Here is a 24,544-nt window from a genome sequence, read left to right on the forward strand (position 1 = left end):
CATATTTACCAGCTACAGGATTGGGGCATTACCTGCTTTCATATTGATCAGCTGCTGTGTTTGAAGAGGTGCCAGGGCTCTGGGGAGCTGCAGTCCCAGTTCCCTTGGGAGCCAGGAGAGCCCCTGGCCTGAGTGCGTGAGACACGTGGCTGCTGGCCAGGGGATGGAAGGGGATGGGAGCAGGGTCTGGGGGCCAGGGGGACAGCAGGGTCCAGCCCTGGGAGCCCAGGACATGTGTCTGCTGGCCAGGGAGAGGCACCAGGCAGCCCTGGGGCCAGACCCTGCTGTCCCTTGCTTTAACCATCACCAGAGGCACAGCCTGGGCCCCTTTGCCACCTCAGCCCTGTGAGGATGAGGCTGGGGCTGTGAAAGTGCCAGGGCTTCACACGAGCTTCCCATTGACACCACGGGAGAGACCCTGCAACCCCAGTGCTCTGCCTTGATTGATCCCTCCTCATTACAGCCCTGAATTATTTGCAGAGGGAAATGACAAGGCTTTATTTTCTCGTGGTGCTTTATCTTCCTACAAAATGCTTCCAGTGAAGCTGCTAATGGAAAAGCTTTTAACCTGGGCGAGGGCACCGCGTGGCCTGGGAGAGGTGGGATGGGATGGGATGGATGGATGGGATGGGATGGGATGGGATGGGATGGGATGGGATGGGATGGGATGGGATGGGATGGGATGGATGGGATGTGCTGCTGAGGGGTGCTCTGGGCTAAACAGCCTGCTGGCACCTTCACAGCCCTCCCCAGGCACTGCTGCCACCCTCACACTGTCCCCAGGCACTGCTCCTGCACTCACAGCTGTCCCCAAGCACCCTCACACTGTCCCCAGCACTGGCAGAGGGGCAGACAGCCCACAGTGGCTGGCACACAGTGAGGATGAGCTGTTTTTACCAGAACCTGAGGAGAGCAGAGAGGCTGATTTCCCTGCTCTGGAGGGAAGGCAGGGATGCCCACAGCGTGTCCTGTTCCACCAGTGGGTTCAAACAGCCCAGTCAGCCTGGGGTGGTGCTGGCTGTGCTCCATGGCAAAATAAACCCACATTGCTGGGGGCAAGGGAGGAATTATGGTGCAAAGCTTCCCTCCCAGCCAGGCAGAGCCCAGGGCAGCTGGGATGGGGCACTTGCACTGCATCCTGAGCCAGCCACGCTTCTGCTCCGGTTACATCTTGTTGGGTTTGACTTTTTAAGCCTGCAGCGTTTGCTAATGATGAAAAAGCAGGCTGGGCATGTGGGGAGAGAGAGGAAGCTCTGAGGAAAAAGATAAAGAGCTCCTGCAAATATTTATGTACAGAAAATCGAAGGGATGGCAATGAACCTCCCTTCCAGGGGAGCTGGGGGTGTTTGTGTGGCTGGGGCAGGGGCAGGAAGGGGCGGGAAGGGGCAGCTGCTCCCCCAGCCTGAGCTGGGCCAGGGGACACCCAGTGACTCTCAGGAGGCGAGGGCAGAGGGTTTGTGCTGCTCCCTCCTGCCGCAGGCTCCCAGGGCGGTGTTTGGTGCTCTCAGGTGCCTCTCGTGGCCATCAGCGCCTCCCAGCCCTGCCCACCCCCCAGTTTAACCCTCTGCATGGGCTGGGCAAGGAGCGGCTGCCCATTACAGCCCAGCCTGGCAGGAGGGAGCAGAGCTCAGGTTGGGCTCTCCCAGCTCCAGGTAGGAGCCTCTGCCCTGGGGAGGGCTGGGGGGGCTCCCTGCCATGGCCAGGGAGGGGTGCAGGGCTGGGGGGCTGTGTCCCACCCTGTGCTGCATTGAGGGGGTGCAGGGCTGGGGGGCCGTGTCCCACCCTGGGGAGGGGGTGAGGCTGGGGGGGCTGTGTCCCACCCTGTGCTGCACAAGGGATGGGGTGAGGATCAGGGGTCTCCAGGTTTCCTTGCACCCCTCTGGGGCTGGGGCGGGGCAGCTCCAGGAGCAGGGGGGGCTCCCTAAAGCCAGGGGCCCACAGCTGGGTTTCATGTTTTAAATGACCCTGAGCCCATTTGCACCCACCACAGTGTAAATTTGTTCCCTCCAGTGTTTCCACTAAAAGGTGCAAATATCTGGGAAATTCCATATTGTGCAGTGACCTACTTTACAGCTTTTTTTTTTTTGAGTGCTGGGAAAACTGCCAGAAAGTCAAGTCTTAATTTTCCTGAGGCTGGGCCCTGGCTGCTGCCTGTGTGCTGGAGCAGCGTGGGGTGAATGCAGCCTGAGCCTGGTGTCCGCTGGGAGCACAGAGCAGCCCTGGCAGCCGGGAGCCTGCCCAGCTCTCCAGCAGCAGTTTATCTCCTGGGGATAAACCCACACTGCTCCCTGCTGCTGCTGCTCAGAGCCGTGTGTGCCCTGGGCGCCAACGGGGGGCTGGGGTCTGTCCTGTGCCATCCCCTCCATCCTGAGCTGCCCATCCCTTCCAGGCTGGGCTTCCTCTGTCACTGCAGGCTTTGACCCCTTGGAAGCAGACACAAGTTGGGCTCATCAATCCCATTAATTTTTCCTGGGTGTGTGTGGTTATTTGGTTTAGAAGGAAGGGAATGAATTCAACTGAACATGGCAAGAAGGGAAAGAATTCAACTTTACGTGCAAGGAGTCAGAGCTGTTTTCCATGGCCATCCTCGAGTCCTGCTGAGACATAAACACGGATGGGAGAGGCTGAGGGGCTGCAGTTCCAATTAGAGGCCATCTGCTCAGTCCATGGGCTGCAGGTGACTTGCACAGAGCTGTCTCAGGGCTGTGGATGCCTCGACTGGCTGGGGAGGGAAGGAGGTCAGTGCTTACCTGAATTCTGCCTGTTATTGGCTGCGCTGCTCGCTGTTTCTGCAAGGCGTCATTTAAAAACAATTTTCCTGAATTGCACCATCTGGAGGGAGGAGGAAAATGGATGGAGTATTTACATGAGGCTGGGCACTGTCCCCAGCCTGGGCCCTGCTGTTCTCAGGTGAGAGCTGGGCAGGAATCGGGGCTGAGGGGAGCAGGAGCCCAGGCTGGGCTGTGCCAGCTGCTCTGGGCTCACCTGAGCAGCACTCCTGGCTTTTTCAGTTGTACCTTAGGTAGTTATTGACCCTTGCTCCGCTCCTTGGGGATCAGCTGCTGTCCCAACAGTGCTCAGTGGCTTTTTCAGGCAAACGAGGCTCAAGATCTTCCTCCCAATCAAAGGGATGGGACACGCAAACTGGGACAGATAGACTGTGACATGCACCTGGGGAGCAGTGGAAGGCAAACTGAGACAGGTAGTTTGTTAAATACACGCTGGGGCAGCCAAGGCAGCTGCCTTTCCTCCTCACTGAGTGCTGCCCACAGCGGGGCTGTCCCTGCCCTTTGGTTTCTGGCACAATGTGGATGTGGCACTTGGGGACACGGCTCAGTGGTGGCATTGCTGGGGAATGGTCACTCTGGGAGGGCTTTCCCAGCCTGCTGCTGTGATTGCAGACTGAATATTCTGCTTTTTGGTGTCACTGTAGCTGGGACAGCAATTCCTCTGTCCTTTTGCCATTGTTCAGCCCTGGCTCAGGGCATGGGGGGCTCAGCCCAGCAGCGCCAGGAGCTGCCCCAGCCCCATTCCCATGGCAGGCAGGATAAATGCTCCCCCTTGGTTTCACTCGCAGGAAAATGTCCCCAGGAAGGAATGGCCTGGCCTGCTCAGTGCTACCTGTGCTTTTCAGCTGATTGAATTTCATTGACCAGGTTAATATCGAGCCCTTGTGCAATTACTGGCAGAGAATGGAATATCATTTTTTCTGCCTTGCTTTTGAGCTGTGGAAGGAAGGTTTATATTTCAAATGTTCTTTTAATCGTGCAAGCAGGCTCTTGAAAAAGTCCCTTTAATTTAGGGCAGGCTGGAAGAGTGCAGCTCACGAGGTTTTTCCCCAAGTAAAACTTCTTAATTTTTTTTTTTAATGCTGAACTATAGCTAGAGAAGCATTAATCTTCATTACAGAATAAGCTTGATGTGAACCTGTGTGGCCTCTGTGACCAAAGCAGTCTTACTGTGTAGCTTGGGGAGCAGAATTGGGATGGCTGCTGGCTGTATGTAGCTTTGGTTTGGGTTCTTTTTAATTGCTAGCTTTATGGCTGTTCAAAATCTCACTGTACAGGTGCAGGGTTATTTTTTAAATGGGAATAATCCCTTCCTTCAGGTCTGAGCTGCACCAAGAGAGTGTTGGCAGGCTGGGCCTGCACAGGGCAGGGGTTTGTGGAGAGCACAGGGGGCACCAAGCAGGGAAGGGAGGGTGTTACTGAGGTTTCTGTTTGTGGGAACTCCCAAAAAGGGTCTCACACAGGGTCCAAACCTGCTGCTTTGGCTTGGCATTTAAACGTTGAATTTAAGTGAAATTTTTAACATCTGAGATAAACTGGAGTATTTTCTGTGCTCAATCCGTTGCATTAAAAATAACAACAAACGCGGAAATGGAAAGCGATGGGAGGCCTGTTCTGACACCTGTGACGGTGTTTAATGACACACTGACAGTGGGTTGGCTGGACGTGGCTGGAATGCAGCGCCAGCCCCCAGGGAAAGCGGGGCCAGCGTGTCACAGGGGATGCAGTGCCTGGGATGATGCAGGGAGCCCTGGATGGGCAGGAGCCTGGGTGAGCAGGGATGCACCGGGTGATGCAGGAGCCTGGGGTGATGCAGGGGATGCATCCAGGGATGCTGCAGGAGCCTGGGGTGATGCAGGGGATGCATCCAGGGATGATGCAGGAGCCCGGGATGCTGCAGGAGCCCGGGATGCTGCAGGGGATGCATCCAGGGATGCTGCAGGAGCCCGGGATGCTGCAGGGAATGCATCCAGGGATGCTGTACCGGCAGTGAGATTTGTCCCGCAGCTCCCCGGCGCCTGTGGCACCCCGAGCCCCGTGTGTCGGTGCTTCCACCCTCGGCTCCCTCCTGCGTTTCCCTGCCCGCAGCCCGGGTAGGCGCTGCCGGCGCTCTGAGGTGATTTGTGAGTATTTGTGAGCCTTTGTGAGTCAGAGCAGCGAGGCGAGAGCCCCGAGCGGAGCGGTAGTAAACAGGATCCTGCAGGCTGGGAGGGAAAACTGCTGACTTGGAGAACGCGGTGCTTCCAGCTCCCAGAAAAGCACCGCTAATAAGTTTGTTTTCATGTTGTCTGTACGTGGTTGTGGCTGATGAATCACGGCAGGTTCAGCCCTGAAAATCACATTCAAACACATGTGCTTGTCCCAGTCCGGGAATCTTCATTATCCAGGCTGCCTGAGCTTGGCTCCTGGTGTTTTAGCATTAACTTGTGTTTGCCTGAACGAGATTTGGGCAGCCCTACAATTGAGTAAATACGTTTTTTCAATTCCACACCGTTAACATCACTGGTACTTGTAATTGCAGATGTGTAGAGTCAAGAGCAGAGCTCACCTGGGAGCGCTGCCTCTCCACCCTGGGCACAGACCTTTCCTTGCTGCACGTCTGTCTGTCCCTTCCGCAGTGTTTGCTCCATTTGGGCTGTCACTGCTTACACAACAGCTCACTGTGGCCTGCAGCGCTCAAGGTCAGGCTCGGGTTTGTCTGAGCAAGCAGCCAGAGCTGTGTGGGGCTGGGGGAGCTCGGGGTGGGAGCTGGAACAGGGATGGATAGCACTGAGCTCGGTTAACGGGGTACACAGCTCTGGTTAACACGGGTATCACAGAGCTCGGGTGCAAGGGTTAAGGTGAGGATAGCACAGAGCTCGGGTGTAAGGTAAGGTGAGGTAGCACAGAGCTCGGGTGGAGCTGAACAGGGGATACCAGAGCTCTGGGACGGATGGACCACGAGCTGTGTAACAGGGTATCACAGAGCTCGGGTATAAGGATAGCACAGAGCTCGGTGAGGTGAGGTAGCACAAGCGGGGTGACTAAACAGGAGGACACAAGCTCGGTGAGGTGTAACACAGGATACCACAGAGCTCGGGATAAACCAGGGTATCACAGAGCTCGGGGTGCAAGGTGTAAGGTGAGGATAGCACAGAGCTCGGGGTGGGAGCTGGAACAGGGATGGATTACCAGAGAGCTCTGGGTGTAACAGGGATGGATAGCACAGAGCTCTGGGTGTAACACAGGGTGTCACAGAGCTGTGGGTGCAAGGTGTAACACAGGATACCACAGAGCTTGGGATAAACCAGGGATAGCACAGAGTTCAGGGTGTAAGGTGAGGATAGCACAGAGCTCGGGGTGGAAGCTGGAACAGGGATGGACACCACAGAGCTCTGGGTGTAACAGGGATAGCACAGAGCTCTGGGTGTAACAGGGATATACCACAGAGCTCTGGGTGTAACACGGGGTACCACAGAGCTCTGGGTGTAACACAGAGTATCACAGAGCTCGGGGTGCAAGGTGTAACACAGGATACCACAGAGCTCGGGATAAACCAGGGATAGCACAGAGCTCGGGGTGCAAGGTGTAAGGTGAGGATAGCACAGAGCTCGGGGTGGGAGCTGGAACAGGGATGGACACCACAGAGCTCTGGGTGTAACAGATACCACAGAGCTGTGGGTGTAACACAGGGTATCACAGAGCTGGCTGCAGTGGCTGTCTGCTGTGGATGCTTAGGGAGAACTACTTCAGAGCTGGGGCTCTGCTTACAAAAGATGTGTTAAAGAGCTTGTCTGAATTCCAGGAGCTGGCCTGCTGGTCAGTGAGCTTCCTTACACCAGCCCCTCTTAAATGGCTTTGCCTGCTCGCTGGAAACACCCAGCAGGGCAGTTGGGCACCTTGAAATGCAGGGAAAGGAATGAAACCTGGTTGTGGTAATTTGCCTTGACAACGTTTAATTGTAAAACTGGGACAGGTTGGAATTTATCAGCACTGAGTCACCTTCCATTAATTCCACCTGGGGTCTGATGGACTTTGGGGTGCATCAAAGCTGTGCCTGTTTTCCAGTCGATTCCTGCAATGTCTGAGAGCTGTTGTGGCACCGAAGGCTTTGGGCACCAGAGCTGTTCCTCCTGTTTCTTAGTCCTGACTTAGTGATCTGTCCCTTTGCCACCTGTCTGGGGTTTTTACAAGGGCAAAGCCAAAGCCAGCCAGGGCCAGGTTATGCAGAGCAGTTCCTGGCTGTGGGAATGGGGAGGGTTAAAAATGCACAATAAATAACAGCAGCACAGTCCTGGCTCTGATGTATTCTGCCAAGCGTCCGTGCTGTTTTCAGGCTCATGCAGCTGGCAGTTTTGTGTTTCCAATATCTTAGAAAGTGGAGCCACAGAATTTCAATCACCTTCCATCTTACCAGGAGCCTGACTCCTCCTGAATAACTCAGAGGGATTGACTCAACCATATTTTTCATGTTTCCCAAATGAGAGTGGAAATCAAGAAACAGGCAGCAGGGCCATCTCCATCTGAGGAGATGAAGGTCAGAGACACCTTCATTCTTCTCAGCGTTTTCCCTCCCAAATGAGTTGTGAGAATGAGCACAGTGCAGGCAGTTAATTGTGGAGAAAGCCAATTCTCGAGGCGTGTAAAGGATGGAGAGCAGGTTCTCTGATGGAGGCTCTGTGTGTGCTGTGTCCTCCTGCTGTGCCTCAGCCCTCACACTGCTCTGCACGAGAGGCACCACATTAAAATGGCTTTGTGCATGCCTGGCCCCCATGGTGTAACATCCTTTTCGCCCTGTGTGGTGTGCTCTGCAGCTTCCCCAGCCCCTCGGTGTCCCTCAGTGTCCCCTGGCACTCCCTGTCCCTGCTTTGCCCATCCTCCCTGCCCAGTGCCAGAGCTGGAAATGACCAGCTGCCATCTCCTGTTCTGCTCCCTATACAGCTTTTGTCCTTTTGTGTGCAGTGCAGGTAAACAATCCTCAGATTACTCACAAACTCTTAAATTTCAGTGTGTGTTGGGGTCAGTCAGGGAATTGCTCCTGTGTCAGACAGAGCAAACAACTCCCCCTCTCCTACACTGAGGGCCAGACCTGCAGAGCCTTGGCTTTGTCCACCTTTGATAAAAACTGCTGCTTTTCTTCAATGAAACCTTCACCTGTGCTCGTGGCACCCCTTTGCTTTGCACACTCACTGTCTAGAGAACTCCTTACTCCTTCATGCTATCTGAAATAATGCCAATGATTGCCTGAAAACAAATGAAACCCACCTTCACCTCTCGGTGCCAAAGTTCCAGGGTAGATTTAACCCTGGCCAGTTTCTGTGTGCTGTGCTTTCTGTCTTCACCTGGTTCTCACAGGTGCTTATGTTTGTGTTGGATAGCCACAGTACAGCGATTTCTGGATGCTAAATCCCACGGCTTTAGTCTGTCCTCTGCTTTCAGCCCAAGGAATAGTCACAGCAAAAAGCAGGATGGGTGATGGGGTGGAACACAGCCTCTGCTTGGGGGGATGCTCAGGGGCTGGGGGATGCTCAGGGGTGCTGTGGCACAACCTGAATTGTGTCCCAGGCTGGGCAAGTGCTACCGAGCCACTGCCAGGCAGAAATGGCCTTTGTGAAATGTTTTCTTTATCAAGAGCTTCAAAGAACCTTTTTAGTTGTAGTTGCAAGTCAGATCTCCAATTTTATTATTCTGAAAGGTTGAAAATCAGCTGAATTGTAATGTTCTTTCTTTGGGGTCACTGTGCAGTGCCCAGCCTGGAAAGGAGGGAGATGCTTTTCATCTCTTCTGAGGCTGAAGCTGGACTTCTTTTGTAGCAGAAACACAACCATGATAGCAATGCAATGAATTTTATTAAGAGCCCAAACCAATGTATTTACATATGGCAAGTATATTCTACCTGCTCCATCTATTGCAGTGTTTGCTGGGCTGCTGTTATTAGAAATGGGCAGAAATTTATAAGGACTTTGTCTGTTTAAAGCATGAAAAAAACCCCTGAATATCAATTTGCGGCATGGGATTTTTTTTCAACTGTAGTTGATGGAAACTGTTTACTGAGTTTTGTGTGAAAACCTTCAACCTGTGAATTTCAATTTCATAGTTCATTCGTACGTGGGAAGTTAATTTGAGCTGTGAGCAGCTCTGATCTGATTAGCAGGGCAGGCGCTCAGGCTGGCTCTGTGCGGTGGGCAGGGGCTCGGGGTCCCTCCCCAGGGGTGTTTGTGCTGCTGCTTCTCTCAGAGCTGCTCTGGGGCTGCAGACACAGAGCAGCCCACAGAGCACACAGGGGTTTGGGCTGCAGGGGATCCCAGAGCTCACCCTGCTCCAGCCCCTGCCCTGGTGCCCCAAGCCCGCCCAGCCTGGCCCTGGACACGGATGGGGATGGGGATGGGGATGCTCCTCCTGCCTCCGGACAGGCTGTGAGACCCCTGCAGCCGCCTCCCTCCTCATCCAAACCAGGGAATTCTCACTTGGATTCTGGGTTTCTGCCAGGAGCCTCCATTCCCCTGTGTCCCCAGCTAACACAGAGCAGAAAATGCCTTTTCATGTTCATTGCCCAGACACTCGCCCTGGTGTCCGGGATTTTATCCGAAGTGACTCGCTCCAGCCTTGTGGAAATGGCAGTGATGGAAGATGCATCAGCAGTTTCCAGTTTTGTTTTGTTTCCAGGGGTGCCCATCAGCTGCTCAGCAGCGCAGAGCGTGAGCTCACAGGGCTCCTCTGCTGCTCCCTGCAAGGTTTTGCTCAATGAGACAGGTGGGAGAGAGGCAAGGTGAAACAAAGTTTACCTCCTTTCATACGTGTCTAACAGGATACGATTAAATATTAAAACTATGCAGTTAATTCTGCTGTATTTACCAAAAGGAGATTTTCTGAGGAGTGGTTGTTATGGAAACAGTAGCCCTCTGTCCTTCCACTTGGAAAGGATTTATTTTAAGGGAGCTAAAACCCTTTAAATATTCAGCAAGTATAAAAAGGTGAGATCATAATATTCATCTTACATATTCTCTGCAAAACTTCAAAAACTTCCCTGACACTGAGAGGAGGAAAGGCTCCAGAGCCTGTCCTGACTGTGGAACAGGGAAGGGACCCAAAATGAGGGAACGGGGATGTGGGCAAAGGGAAGGGGAGACACGAGGGTGTGCAGGAACCTGTCCAGAGACCCTGCTGGGCACTGCCCTTCCCTGGGGGACTGCACCCTGTGCCCCTCTGGCACTGCTGTCACTTGGTGTGGGGATATCGCCAGTTTGTAGGGGTGCTGTGGGACACCCCCCATTTGAAAGGGTTCAGTAGGAACAGCGCCATTTTTAGGATTTTTTTGGGAACACCTCCCGTTTGTAGGGGCTCTGTGGGGACGCTCCCCATTTGCTGTTTGTAGGGGCTCTTTGGGAACAGTGAAATTTGTCGGGATGCTGTGGGACACCCCCCATTTCTAGGGGCTCTGTGGGACAATCCCCATTTGTAGGGTGCTGTGGGACACCCCCAGATTGCTGTTTATAGGGGTGCTGTGGGACACCCCCCATTTCTAGGGGCTCTGTGGGACAATCCCCATTTGTAGGGTGCTGTGGGACACCCCCAGATTGCTGTTTGTAGGGGTGCTGTGGGACACCCCCCATTTCTAGGGGCTCTTTGCTATTTCTGGGGGTTCAGTGGGAACAGTGCCATGTTTAGGGGCTCAGTGGGACACCCTGTTTGCTGTTTGTAGGGGTTCAGTGGGAACAGTGCCATGTTTAGGGGTTCTATGGGACACCCCCCATCTGCAGGGGCTCAGTGGGCTCTGGGCGCTCTCTGCAGCCTCTCCTCACCCCGCGCAGCAGCTCAGAGCGGGTCTCTGTGGGGTGCGGAGGGAATTTTGTGTTCGGTGAACCAGAAATCAGCACCGGGGTGTCTGGGATGGCAGCTGCAAACACTGTAATTTGCTGAACAATCACAGGCGTTAAAAAACCCAACAAACCAGTTCCTAGGCTAATGGCAAAATAACCCACCTGAAGCTGCGGCAGGAAAATTGTTCCCTCAAGTATTTTCAAACTGAAAATCAAGCTTCAGCTTTGCTGCATTCCTGTTTCTTTTGTGCTTGCTTTCAAAAAAAAACATTTAGAGCTCAACTATAGGTTAGAGAATTTTTTTTTCCACTGAAAATGAATTATAAATATACCTTGAATTGGAATTTTCTATTTCTTAACCTTTCTTTGGCTACAGTACACATACTGGTGCGTTGTGTTTCTGACACTTTCCTGGCTGGGATTTCTTCCTACAGTAGTTATTTTCAGGTTACCCCACGGATGTGGTGAATCTGAGCATTATAATGGGGTATATAATATATATATATTATATATAAATGGCAGCCCCCCATCCTGGCAGCCCCTGGGCTCTGTTCCACGGGCTCACCACCAGCCCTGGCAGCACATGCCAAGCACAGTCCTCTCCTATGCAAGCATTTTGATTTTAATTAGGAAAGGCAGTGCTCGCAAACTCCCGTCTGAATTCAGCTGACAATATTTCATTGTGTGCCAGGAAGAGTTTATTAAGCCTCCACATCAAGCAGGAGCTGACCAAGGGATGGGAAATCAATGCTGCTTTAATAAATGTTTTGCGTTTGAGAAGGGGACAAGGGGAGCATCACTTTCAGTGGGAAAAGTTGGAATTCACCCTCTGCCTGAGCTGGGCTGGGTTCTGCTCCTCGGGATGCTTGCACTGGCACTGTTCCCTCCTGGAGGAATTGCAGTATGGTTTTAGCATCAGGGTGCAGGGGCTTCTCACCCAGCATCTGATCCAGCCCCCTTTGCTTTATGGGCTCTGACAGGAGCCCACATAAAATCCAATGGCTTCAGGCAGGTGATTAGTGTAAGCACTGTGCATAATTAGTGTAGATGTTTATCGTGCAAATTAATGGAAATGAAAGCTTTACTCGTGCACATTAAATTGAAGTGTCTGTGTGGGTATAGATGTGCAATGAATTCTCTTTTATATATATGTGGAGTGCATTCTGCTTTTCTTATTTATATAAATATGTGCATGTGTGTAATGGATTCAATTTATATATATGTATAAAATGTGCAATGAATTCAATTCATATATATAAATATAATATGTATTATATCTATAATGTGCCATGAATTCAATTCATATATATATAAATATAATATATATTATATCTATAATGTGCAATGAATTCAATTTACATATATATAAATACAATATATATTATATCTATAATGTGCCATGAATTCAATTCATATATATATAAATATAATATGTATTATATCTATAATGTGCAATGAATTCAATTTATATATATATAAATATAATATATATTATATCTATAATGTGCAATGAATTCAATTTATATATATAGATACAATATATATATTATTTCTATAACGTGCAATGAATTCGATTTATATATATTATATATATATATAATGTGCAATGAATTAAATTCATATATGTATATACTATATATATACAGACTATATATATATAGTATATATAATATAAATAAATAAAAAATATAATCTGTATATATAAGTGCAATGAGTTGCAGTATTTTCCTGGCTGCCCCGGGCTGTGGGTTTGCATCCTCCCTGCAGTGCTGCTCGTGCTGTGAGGGTGGCAGTGGGATATTTGCAGCCTGTGGTGGTGATGCTGTCCCCGAGCCCATCATCCCTGGGGGAGCATCTCACACCCAGGCCAGGCTGTGTGATAAGGCAGCCCAGCAGCACGCCCTGCTCCTCCACTCTGGGATTAAACTCCCAAGCGTGCTTAAAGCTATTCCTGTATTTTATCTTATTTTGTATTAAAAACTTGGTGGGGGAAGAGAATTTGGAGAAACTTGAGTGTTTATAATCCATTCAGTGTTGACCCTTCTTATCTTGCACATGCTTTGCCTGGGGAGGCAGGAATATTTTATTAGTTCTTAGGGTTTGATGCACTTCCAAATAAAGTCCCCATACTGGAAAGCTGCTGTCCAAGCACCCTGCTTATATCATCTCCATGAATGTTGCTCCAGAAAAGGAACGCACTGAAAAAATGAAATTCAGAATGAAATGTGAGACGTGGCAATAAACTCCTTGACCAGAAAAGAAGTTATTTTTTAATTCCTTCATTCCCTGGTGATAAAGTCATACCCAAAATAACTGCTCCAGACAGAATTTTGGCTGTGACTCAGAGAACTGCAGGGAACTCTCTGAAAAGTTGTGAGCATGTAGTTATTTCTGTTGCTTTGAGTGGGGATGGACTTGGAATACACCATGGCAGAGCTGGATAAATAACTGAAAAAATTTTTGGCAAAGTTTGGCAGAGAATTCTAAACCTGTGAGTCCAGTCTGTGTCCAATTGGTCTTTTCTCTCTGTTCCTTCTCCTCCCGGGAACCCTTGGTGCTCCTCTCTGCATCCTGATTTCCTTTGGTTCTGTATCCAGCCTCTGTTTTCCCAGTGGCTGTGCTTTTACTTGCGTCTTAATTTTTGCATTTGAGTTGTTTGTTTCTTTTCTGATTTTTTTTTTTTTTTTTGCTGGTCTACCTTGAAGCACAGCAGAGGGATGCTTAGGGGGGGAAGAGCATGAAGGTGCCTTGTTGCAGACTTCAAACAAACTCTGCCACGAGTAAATCCATATCAAATTCACATAAAATTGCTTGGCTGGGATGCTTTTGATGTGCTTGAGTTGGGGTGCAGAGAGCTCTCAGCAGAGATTTTCTGTGAGGATTTTTGGGTCAGTTGGGTGCTGCTGTGGGCAAGCCCAGCTGTGGGCAAATCCAGCTGTGGGCAAATCCAGCTGTTTGCTCTGGCTGTGCCCGGGTAAGGGCAGCCCCCTCTGCCCCCCTTGGCTGTGCCACCTCTGTCCCTGGCATCTCCAGCCTGGCTGGGGCATTGCCCCTTTGGGCACCAGGGGCATTCCCAGCTCTGGGAACCTGGCTGGATTTGTGGGGCAGTCCCTGGTGGGGCACAGGGGCTCTGGAAGGGGCACTGGGCCATTCCTGCTCCCTGGCAGAGCTGCTGGGTGTGCAGGGGGAGAGGAGCCTGCTCTGGCTGAGCTGGAGGTGCCACACAGCTGTTTCTGTTCTGAGCCCTTCACTTATCACTCCACTGAAGTAAAGAGCAATAGGAGAGTGCAATGGTTTTTCTTTTTTCTTTTTCTTTTTTTTTTTTTCTTTTTTTTTTTTCTTTTTTCTTTTTTCTTTTTTCTTTTTTCTTTTTTTTTTCTTTTTTCTTTTTTCTTTTTTCTTTTTTCTTTTTTCTTTTTTCTTTTTTCTTTTTTCTTTTTTAATATATTTTGAAAGGAGACTTAAGGCAATGTTGGTTTTTTAATGATTTTTCTGGTGTTCTGTGGGAGCTGTGGGGCTCCTGCTCCACTGGCTGCTCCTGGAGCTGCTGATTTTGCAGCTGGTTGCACAGGGGAAGAGCCCAGCGGATCAGGCTGGACTGGGGATCCCTTCATTCTGTGAGCCTTTATCCCGTATTTCCTCTCTGACAGCCACCCCCGGGCACAGGCTGGCACAGAGTGCTGCCCAGCTCAGGGCACCCCAGCACAGAGCTGTGCTGACCCTCAGACACTGCCCCTGCAGCTGGAGCTGCTCGGTCTCACAGCGCACAGCTGCAGCTGGCACGAATTTGGGCTCTGGCTCCTCGGTCAGTGTGGGTGCCCCATTGGAGCCAGAGCTGCGTGTGACCCTGCTGGCTGCGCTGAGCTGTGCCCCTGCAGTGCCAGCGACAGTGCCAGCGCCATCCCCAGCACGGGGCTCAGCTGGTGTGGGTGGGAGCTGGTGCTGGCCCCACCGGGGTCCCCTGGGCGCTGGGATGGGATGTTTTCCACCAGGCTGCACTGCTCTTGCTCTATTACATGCTCCCTTGCCTCTCAGCTCGAGTTATTGCCTACATGCATGGCTAGAGCCTTCGGAAAAAAACTAAGCATGTAATTAAGAGAGTCAGTGTGTTTTACGGGGATAGCGACTAAAGGAAACAGCTTTTCACTTTAGGATTTGTGAGCGCCTGTCAGAAGCGATTTGTGGCGGAGGGAGGTCAGTCGGGATGGAGCGGCTGCCTGCGGAGCGCCGCTTCCCCGAGCGGCTGCAGCCGTGTCCGTGCCCGGGCTGGCTCCTCACGGCTGCTCCGTGTGCCGGGGCTGCCCGAGAGCGTCCCGGCACCGGCACCGAGCCCGGGCAGCAACCGGGACCGAGCCCGGGCAGCAACCGGGACCGAGCCCCGCGGGCATCCCGGTACCTGCCTTTGGAGGGCAGCAGGGCCGCTCCTTTGGGACCAGCCCTGACACCCGGGGGGACAGTGGGGTGTCCCCATGGGACAGTGGGATGTGCCAATGGGACAGCAAAATGTCCCCACGGGACAGTGGGGTGTCCTGTAGCACAGAGGGTGTGCCCATGGGACACAGGGATGTCCCTGTAGCACAGCAGTGTCCCCATGGGACAGAGGGATATGCCCATGGGACAGAGGGATATGCCCATGGGACACAGGGATGTCCCCGCAGCACAGAGGGTGTCCCCACGGGACAGAGGGATGTGCTGTGGCACTGGGGACATTGTGGCAGGGCCACCCCACCCCAGGACAAGCAGGGGGCAGGCAGGGCATCGCTGGTGCCGCGTGCTCGGTTCAGGGCAGGGAGGAACCAGGGATCTGTGCCACACCGTTCCCGTCTCTCCTGGCACAGAGACATCCCCAGGTCCTGCCGCAGCACCGGCCCTGCCCTCCCTCCGTGGCGTTTTCCCCAAAATGCCTCAGGAGTTCCCACAGGGGGATGCCACAGCAGAGCAGGGCTGGCACGGAGCTGGTGTCACCAGCTGCTCCTGGCAGCCTGCTGTGCTTTGGGATCTCCAACAGCTCCTGGGTCTGGGCTTGGTTTTTCCCAGCCTGGCACTGATTTTCTCTCCTTCAGCTCATTAACAAGGGCTGTGAGGTCGCCAGGCCTTCGGATTTGCCTTAAACAAACAGATTGGCCAATTTAGCAATGAAGGAGGAGAAGGGACTTTGAGGCCCTCTTGTGAAAGCCACGTGGAAGCAAGCAGCAGTGACTGGATTAGACAAAAAAAGTGGTTTATTTTTGAGGGGATTTGCTGACATCTATAAACAATGGCAAGGGCAGACACACAGATACACAGATAAATAAGGACAAGGTAAAATAAGGAGCGTGCTGAATATTTAGGTGGTTGTGCTCTGCAAATACCTAAAGAAGTGGCATATTAATGTATCTTACTTGTTTTCCAGTAAGTCATTAGTCGCTTAAGTGAAGTTGCTCATGCCATTTTTCCTTTTCATTAAATATTCATGTTTACTAATGGAAATTGTCTTGACAAATTGGTCAAACTGAGCAGCTTATGAATTTATGCCATGGACTAAAAAAAGTTGTTTTGAAACTCTGAGTGAGCTGAAGTAATTCTTAAAATCATTAACACTTCATTGATTTTATAATTAAAAAAAAAATCCCTAGAATAAATAGAGCATCTTTTAAGTGTAGCATGGCAGTTTATCTCAGTGCTTAGGATTAATATTACATTTTTTTCCCCTGAAAATATCCATGAACTTCTAAAGATGGTTTTTATTTCCAAGCCTTGGGATTCACTCCCACCCAGCAGCTCTGACTGGGGCTGATGCTGTTGCTCCAAGCGGGTCTTTGTTTTTGGGTGAGTGCCAGGGAACTGCAGGTAATCTGGGTGCAGCCAGGGGCTGTCCTGCAGAGTGGCCCTGGGGGTGACAGAGCCCACCTGGGCACAGGTGTGACCCCACGGGCTCTGAGCCTGGTCACAGGGAGGGGAGGGGGCAGGACAGGCCAGGCTGGGGCTGGCACAGAGCCCACCTGCCACGGGCAGGGGGAAATGAAGAGTTCCTGCCCTAAAATGGCCCAAACTGACCCTAAATGAGCCTCAGGTAACAGCAGGAACTCTGCCTGGGAGCCCCTGGGGTGGGGGCAGGAGCATTCCATGGGATGAATTCCCTGGGGATCCAGCTGCTGGAGCTCAGGTGGAAGGAACGCCACCCCAGGCAGCAGTAACGAGCACTAATTAATGGATCTCTATCTCCTCAGAGCATGTGGCCAAAGGCATATGATAAAGCCAAATGGGTGATTTTTTCATGGAGACTAATCGAGCCCATTAGCCAACAGCCCATAACTGGTTTACAGAGACTAACACTGCAATTCTCTGCCCAAGGCATGGCTCCTGGAGTGTCTGCAGGAGAGGTGAGAGCTTTCCAACACACCCTCTGCTCTTCCTCTGTTTGCATTTCCAGCTGACACCGTTTGGTGTAACTGCTGCTTAACCGAAGCAATCAGATGGCTCCCAAGCTCTGTGGTGTGGTGTGTGGGGGCACAGAAAGGCTGCAGCCCTCTGTGTGCCCAGCGAGGGCACCCTGTGCCCATGGCGAGGAGGGTGATGCCCATGGGGTGCCCTGGGGATGGGGAGGGTGATGCTGGGGGCTGCAGCCCTGTGTGTGTGCCCAGCGAGGGCACCCTGTGCCCATGGGGTGCCCTGGGGATGGGGAGGGTGATGCCCATGGGGTGCCCTGACAATGGGAGGAGGGTGATGCCCATGGGGTGCCCTGGCAATGGGGGAGGTGATGCCCATGGGGTGCCCTGGGGATGGGAGGGTGATGCCCATGGGGTGCCCTGGGGATGGGGAGGGTGATGCCCATGGGGGTGCCCTGGGGATGGGGAGGGTGATGCTGGGGGCTGCAGCCCTATGTGTGCCCAGCGAGGGCACCCTGTGCCCATGGGGTGCCCTGGCAATGGGAGGAGGGTGATGCCCATGGGGTGCCCTGGCAATGGGAGGAGGGTGATGCCTGGGCTCCTCAGGGAGCTGCAGCTCAGCCCTGGCAGCAGCAGCTGCTGGGGCCCTCCTTGCACAGAGCCCAGAATGACAAATGCAGGATTTCCAGTCCTGCAGAGCGAGCAGCACTCTGGCCCTGCCCTGTGCCCACCCAGCTCTGTGCTCAAAGCAGCTGAGCAGCCCCAGCAGTGCGAGGGCAGAACGTGTTTAATTCCTCAGCTCCAGGCTCCCTGGGATAACGAGTGCCTTTTGGCACCTTGGTATCCATCTATTTCCTAATTGGTTTTCATCTGCCTGCAGATCAGGCTCCAGGGGAAACGCGGAGCCGCAGAAGCGCCGGGCTGCAGCTGGAGCAAACATCACAAACATCTCACCGTGTTCAAACAGCCCTGCTGCCTTCAGCTGGCCAGCCTGACCCAGGAGGAACCTGCTGCTGCTGCGGGAGGATTGCACCTCCAGCTGCCCAAACAGCCACGGGATTAACACCTCATGGCCAGGACGCTGTTTGTGAAAAACAGCTTATTTAGATTCTCTGTAACACATGATGAGAGGACAAAGCACTCTGCAGTACAGGGACAAACCTTGTTTAAAATGTATTCCTGGGTATTGGATGGAATGGAAAACATGAACTGGTTTAACTGGCATTTGGTATTTTCTAGGGTGCTTGGTTTGTTTGTTTTCCATGTGGATTACATTTTCTTTGAGACACTTCCATCTAGACTGGTTGATGAAGATCTCATGGAGGTTCACAGCTTTTCCAAGGTTGCTGTCTCTGGCTATCCAGACTACATTGGAAGGTTTCCAAGGCAAAAATGTCAAAGTTAAGCTCAGCATTAAGCTTTCATTTCTGGTATTTTATATTTGGGTTCATCAGGATTTAGCCAGGAGTCTCAGGATCCCATAGGGCTCAATATGATCTTGCTAACCAAATACTCATCAGTGTTCTATTCCTACACATCCTCCATGATCCCATGATTTGTCTTTGCTTCTGTCTTTCTACAGCTTCTGTGGATCTTTAGAGAAAGCTCTTTGCCGAGCTTAGTTTAACAAAAACAAATATTACATGCAATTTGTTCTGGATAGAAATGTGCCCCGATTCCAACTCCAGGAAGATTTTATCTAGACTTTCTCTTTTTCACTTTTTCCTTTGAGAAGAAGGAGATTGTTCCTGGGAAGAGCTGGATAATGAAACCAGAGACTGCACACTTTGGAGGAGCCGGTGGGGGGAACCTGAAGGGGTTGGAGTGGTGGAGCTGGATGAGGGTCTGCCCTTCAGGGTGCAGTGACACAGGTGATCATGTCCTGTCCTGAGTGACAAGGTGACACAGGTGATCAGAGAGCTCCTGTCCTGTCCTGGTGCCTTCTCCTCATGGCTACAGGAGTTAATCCACCTCAACAGTGACAAGATCAACATTTAACTTGCAATCTTTAAAATGAAAAAAAAAGGCACAGGAGTACAGGACAAAGGAAGGGGAGTTTCTCCCTGGTTTGAGACACGAAATGTCAGAGTTATGTAAGAACTTTGTCTGGAGAGAATCAGGACAGGAGTGATATGAAATGTCTCAAATGCCATCTGCTTCCAGCGCAGTCAGTGCTGCTGAGCCCTGGGACTGTGGGTGAGGAGCTGGGGAGCTCAGTCAGGGCTGGGGCTGGGCACAGGGGGGCTCAGCCCAGAGGGACCCTGGGGGTGGCTCTGTGGCTGTGGGATGTGATTCTCCATGGGTTTTATTTGGCATTGTCTGATGTCACTCACTGTTTTATCTTTTAAAGTGATAAAATGATCTTTTGTTTGCTAAGAGCAGGTAGCAACCTGAGCAACCTGGTCTAGTGGAGGAGTCCCTGGCCACGGCACGGGTGAGATTCAAGGTCCCTTCCCACCCAAACCATCCTGGGTTTTTGTGATTTTTGTGATTTCTGATGCAGAGCTGTGCCCGTGTGTGAGTGGTTGACACTCCCTGGGTAGCTCCTTTGCCAGGCTGATGTGGGTCCCCCAGTCTGTTCTGTGCCCCAAAGCTCCATCCCAGCTATGTCAGGGACACCCCAGGACACCCCAGGCTGTTGCAGGCACTGGATTTATGGCAGGGAGCTCCAGCAGCCCCAGGTCTGCAGCAGGGCTGCCTCTCCCCGTGCTCAGGGATCATTATGTGCTGCTCTTTCAGCCAGCAGAACTTTCATGTCTTGCAAATTAAATTCTCGGGCAAAATAATTACATGGAAATGCTGCTGGGCTGTTATTCACAAGGGGCCAATTTTGTAGCCATTTGTTGGCATTTGAAAAGTCAAATTTCTCGCGCTGTAACATATGCAACATATAATTCAAAAACAGAACATGAAAGGCTGCAATCCAGTCAGCAGATGTAAATTGTGCAGAGAGCTGGACATCAGAGAAGAAATGAATTCCCCAAGTTAAGGGGAATGAGCACTTGATTTCAGCTGTGCTTTGTGCCCCGAGTGTGGCTGGTTCCCAGTCTCTGCTCCAGCCTGACCAGTGCTTTTCTGGATGTTTTTCCACCTGGGATCCTGCTGTGCAGCTGGTTCAGGGGCTGGGGCTCCCTCCCTGCCCTGCCCAGGGATGCTCTGCCAGCCCCATGGTCCCATGTTGAAGGTAAGGAAAGGTTTCCCACCCGGGTTTGCATCTGTAAGGATCACCATTGGCAATAACTCTGTACTGAGAGCAGCAGTGAAGAGCCTGAACCGTGTCTCCCTTGCTGTGGGGAGTTCCATGGGTACAGACCCAATTCTCCATGTATCTGGACTGGAATTTTGCACAAACTCCTCAGGAACAACAACACCAACACCTTTCAGTGAGACCAGTTTGGCCTCTGCTGTTCTTGTTACTGTGGGCACCCCCAGAAAAGGCCAATTGCTGCCCAGTCTGGATGTTATTTAATTTAAACTATTCCACCCTGCTCTATGCAAAGGAAACTTTAGAGATGCACAGGGAGCTGGCAGAACGTGCTTGTCACCATTGCCACAATAGAATTTCATTAGCACACGTGTGGTGTGTGGTATTTCTGCATGGTACCCGTTTTCCCTGTGTGAATACAGAATGATCCCCTGTGTGTGTGACCTGCAGAGCCAGCCAGCACTGGGACCCTGCAGCAATCAATGTTCTGCCCCTGAGGGTGCCAGCTTGGCCTTCACTGTGCCCCGAGGCTGTAGTGGAGCCTTTGCTGTCAAGTTTCCCTCAGCAGGGTCCCACCCTCTCTGGCTGCCTCTGCTGGTGCCCCTGCAGCACCAATCCATCCCAGTCCCGTTGTGGCTGTGTTAGGGCACTAACCAGCAATAATTGCTGCCCAGCCCCACAGGAGGCTCAGTGCAGGAGGGGCTGGGGATTATCCAGCTCTCTGTCCCTGGGAGGTGTTATTGTGGGAAATTAATTAGCTCGGAGCTATTGGAAATATAGAGGGAGAGCTGGGGATTGGTGGGGCAGAGACAGAGCAGTGTGTTTGGTAAAAATGGTAAAGACTGAGTGAACGGTGTAATTTTAAGTTAAAATTGCTTCTTCCTCCTGTGGGACTGTATTGTTCTGAATATGAAGCTGTGCAGTGAAGTTTTTGAAGGCAGACAGCTTTATTCTCTGCTCCTCATGAACGAGGCACGTGCCGGGATGGGGAGGTGACCGTGTGCCATTGCTGGCTGCTCTGGCGTGGGCAGAGCCCTCCCAGCAGTGGCTGTGGCACAGGGAGCAGCCAGGGCCCCCCGTGTCCCCCAGACACCCCCAGCTGGTGTCAGCCCTTTAAACCTGCACAGCATTCGTGTCCCAGTGGATTTCCCCTCCTTTGCATTGGTCCAGTTCCCTTTACTCCAGATTTTTAACACAAAATCTGACTGCTCTGTGTTGGATGGGCTGGAACAGAGCGTTTGTTGTGTTTGATGCAGAGCTCAGGGGGTAACTGGGTGGGCCCAGCCCTGCTGCCCCCGACCCTCATTGCACCCTGAATGTTGGAAATGATCCACATTGGGGGACAGGAGAGGGGATGGATGGGGGATCCCTCCGTGGTGTCCTGATGGGAGAGGCTGCTCGTGAATCCAGCTTGGTTTTGTGCTTTGTGCAGCCAATTCCCATTGCCCTGCTTTAAACTTGGAGCAGAAGAACTTGGGCAAATGTAAAATGTGGCTGGATGGGGTGCCCAGGCCCTGCTCTGAGAGCAGCTGTGCCAGGAAAATAACAGGCTTTGGGGTTGTTTGTGTTTGTAGGAGATTTAGCAGCACACTCAGGAGGGGTTTATCTCAGCAAGGGGGGAGATAGGGCCTGAAATGGATTTTCATGCTCAGAGCTTCCAAACACAAGCACTGTGCAGCTTTCTGTTTGTTTTGCAAATCCTTATCATCCCACAGTTATTGCTTGTGAAGTGGAGCAAAAAATGAAAGGCAGAGAGGGCTGGTGGCAGGACTGTGCTCTGTGCTGGCTTAGCGGCGTGCTCTGGAGGAGCAGAGTGTGCCCAGAGCTCCCAGACAGGGATCTCCCTGAGCCAGCAGCTCACACGGGGCTCGGGGAGCGCCTGTGCTCTGCTTGTGCCCAGCACGAGGTGTTTATAGGCAGCTCCTGTCTGGGGGTCTTTGAATGACTGCATGGCTCAGTATTTGATTTATGCAGTGACTGAATTCTCATTGAGTCCCAGAATGGCTGGGGTTGGAAGGGCCCCTAAAGCCCATCCAGTGCCACCCCTGCCATGGCAGGGACGCCTCCCGTTATCCTCCCACTGTCCCAGGTGCTCCAAATCCATCCAGCCTGGCCTTGGGCACTGCCAGGGATGCAGGGGCAGCCACAGCTGCTCTGGGCACCTGTGCCAGGGCCTGCCCATCCTCGCAGCCAAGAATTTCCTCCCAATATCCCACCTATTGCTGCCTTTTTCTGCCTGTTTTTGATTTGCTTTCATTTTAAGGCAGAGGAGGAAGAAGCAGAATTGCACTGCTTATGAAATGTCCCACCAGAGCTCACCTGGTGAGGCTGAGCTGGGGTTGGAGTGTCAATGAGGGGGATTTGCTGTCCCATTAATTACAAACATCCAACATGGGCCAATCCCAGATGCCCCTGGTGCATTCCACAGCAGCAGATAACCATTGTTTACAATTTGTTCCTGAGGCCTCCCAGCTTCTCAGGAGGAAAAATCCTAAGGAAAGGATTTTCATAAAGGATGTGTGTGACAGAGCTGCCCCTTCCCTCCCTTTGCCCTATGCAGGCAGCAGAGAGGGCAGGGAAAGCCCTGCAGAGCCCAGCCAGGCTGTGCCAGCTCCCATCCCATCCCAGCTGGGCACCTACAGCCCTACAGATAAATCAACAGTGGAGCTAGGAATGCTCACATTCCAGGTGAACACTGGATCAGCATGGGTTTTGGGTTCTGTGTTTCCCAGAATGTGTATTTTGTTGTTTCCTAGATGTTTTGAAGTAGAACTTTTTATGGGTAATTGAATGATAACACATAATAACAGCACAATTTTACCAGCAGCTTAAGTTCCTTTGTAGCATCATTATTGTCTGCAAATGTGCCTGCACATTTCCTTCCCATCCCATCCCACCCTGTTGGGTGGTTTCTGCCTGCTCAGAGTGGCCAGGGCCTTCCTCCAGCTCAGCTCCTCTTCATGGCCCTGGGGATACACAGCACCCCCAGAGTGGGTTCTAACAATACTGATTATCAGAGAGGTTAGGACATCCATTTGTGTGCAGTTCATGGGGGCTGGAACAGGATCCTTCAGCAGGAGAGAGGGGAGTTTGTGCTCTCTCAGCTGACAGGGCTGCAGCCCTCGTTAGAGAGAGGAATGCTGAAGTTCAGATGCAATCCCAAAGCTTTGGTGTTGGGAATGGGAGCTCCAACAGCAGCAGAGAAGCTGTCCCAGCTGTGCTGATGCGGAGTGAAGGCTGTGTGTCTGTGGGAGGCTGTGGGGGACAGAGGAGCCTTTGGCTGTGGGGCTGAGAGGAGCTGGGGTGCTGTTTCTCAATGGAACAATTCCTGTGCAGGGTGAGAGGCATTTCTGGTTTCCCAATAACAGTTTCTTTTGTCTGACCAAGGTAAAGGCCATTGTGTTTGCAGAGTGACTCAGGGCACCCACGGAGTGTGTGTGTGTGTGAATTGGCTGGCAAGGAGGGCAGGAGGCTCTGCAGGGCACTGGTGATGTGCCAGGGTGTGAGTTCAGCCCAGAGCTGGGCTGGAGAGCAGCACAGGCTCCTCATGATCGCCCTGCTTCCATCTCACCCAGCTGCTGGGGCTGGGAGGGCTCAATTAGAGTCACAAACTGTGGAGAACACCAGCCCGGAGTGCTGCTGGTGCTCTGGCCAGCCCTCCCTCCCTGCCGTGTGCCCGCTGCTGTGTGCTGGTTTGGCTGCCTGCACGGAGGTGTGGGCTGGGGAGGCCGTGGGCAGATGGCTGGGACACTCGGGGCCCTGGTGTCACACCCTGGGGACAGTCAGGGCTCTGGGCACACCCTGGGGACAGTCAGGGCTCTGGGCACAGAGTGGGGACACTCGGGGCCCTGGTGTCACACCCTGGGGACAGTCAGGGCTCTGCTGTCACACTCTGGAGACACTGCTGGATGGGGGCTCTGCCAGCTGTGCCACATCTGGCAGAGACCTCCCAGCTGGATGCAGGCACCCCAGTCCAGGCTCCGGCCCTTGCCAATGCCAGGGCAGCTGTGGTTATTCCCTGTGTGTTACAGCTGTTATTCCCTGTGTGTTGCCCTCTGCTGCAGGTGTTTCTGCCAGGGGTTTTTGCTCCCAGGCTGTGCCACAGCTGCCCTCTGTGCAGGTGTTTCTGCCAGGGTTGCTGGTGGAGGTCCCTGAGCCAGGCAGGAGCTGGGCAGGGGATGGCACCGAGGAGATGGCACCAGGCCAGGGGCTCTGAGCCAGGGGATGGCACCGGGGGATGGCACCGAGGAGATGGCACTGGGGAATGGCACCAGGGGATGGCACCAGGGGATGGCAGCAGGGGATGGCAGCGGGCAGGCAGGGAACAGCAGCCTGGTGACAAGCTGGAGCTGGAGCTCAGGAGGATTTCTTTCAGACGTGGGG

The 24,544-nt window shown here is 52.4% G+C and overlaps 1 long non-coding RNA gene across 1 annotated transcript; it reads left to right on the top strand.

Moving 5' to 3' along the window:
- Positions 1-1,603: 1,603 nt before the first annotated feature.
- LOC135453806 (uncharacterized) lies at positions 1,604-18,790 on the top strand. The gene is made up of 3 exons (XR_010441947.1): positions 1,604-1,652; positions 16,798-16,950; positions 17,837-18,790. It is a non-coding gene; the product is annotated as an uncharacterized LOC135453806 (long non-coding RNA).
- Positions 18,791-24,544: the final 5,754 nt, after the last annotated feature.

This window comes from Zonotrichia leucophrys, chromosome 13 (genome assembly GCF_028769735.1).
Source record: "Zonotrichia leucophrys gambelii isolate GWCS_2022_RI chromosome 13, RI_Zleu_2.0, whole genome shotgun sequence".
NCBI lineage: Eukaryota > Metazoa > Chordata > Aves > Passeriformes > Passerellidae > Zonotrichia > Zonotrichia leucophrys.